Source organism: Nannospalax galili, unplaced genomic scaffold (assembly GCF_000622305.1).
Source record: "Nannospalax galili isolate Female #2095 unplaced genomic scaffold, S.galili_v1.0 scaffold241, whole genome shotgun sequence".
In the NCBI taxonomy this organism is placed as follows: domain Eukaryota; kingdom Metazoa; phylum Chordata; class Mammalia; order Rodentia; family Spalacidae; genus Nannospalax; species Nannospalax galili.
Genome location: NW_008345602.1, coordinates 515,311 through 515,769, shown reverse-complemented (window position 1 = coordinate 515,769; position 459 = coordinate 515,311). Strand labels below are relative to the sequence as shown.

At 32.5% G+C, this 459-nt stretch overlaps 1 protein-coding gene across 6 annotated transcripts in view; it reads right to left on the bottom strand.

Annotated features, from left to right (window-relative positions):
* The window catches only part of Spata6l (spermatogenesis associated 6 like), a 71,965-nt gene that overhangs the window by 68,778 nt on the left and 2,728 nt on the right, over positions 1-459 (bottom strand). The window lies entirely within an intron of this gene.

Below are 459 nucleotides of genomic sequence, written 5' to 3'. Positions count from 1 at the left end.
AGTCGGTTACTTTCTGAGCTCCTTGGCATCTGAGCATGGATATAAAGTCATCAGGTAGATTTCAATGGTAATGTTTTTCACATCTACTAATATTTTCTTAATCATTTTTTTAATTTTTAATAACTACATGATTAGAATAATAACTACAGATTTAACATATTCAGTAACACACTCCAGAACAAGAGTACATCTCTTTCACAAGTGGGTGCAAGTTTCTAGGTTCACAGTTGAATTAATACAGTTATACAATATTGAACTCAGTATAAGCCCTATCAGACATAAAATTGAATGAGCTTTTTTAACCTTTAAAAAAGATCTCCATTTTATTTTAGAATATATTATTCCTTGCAGAAAGACTCATTGTTTTTGCTACTAACACTGAGATGTGGCGCATGCATCTCTAATCTGTATGCATCTGATTATTACTAGTCAGAATCAGTTGCACTTGGACCCTTGGCG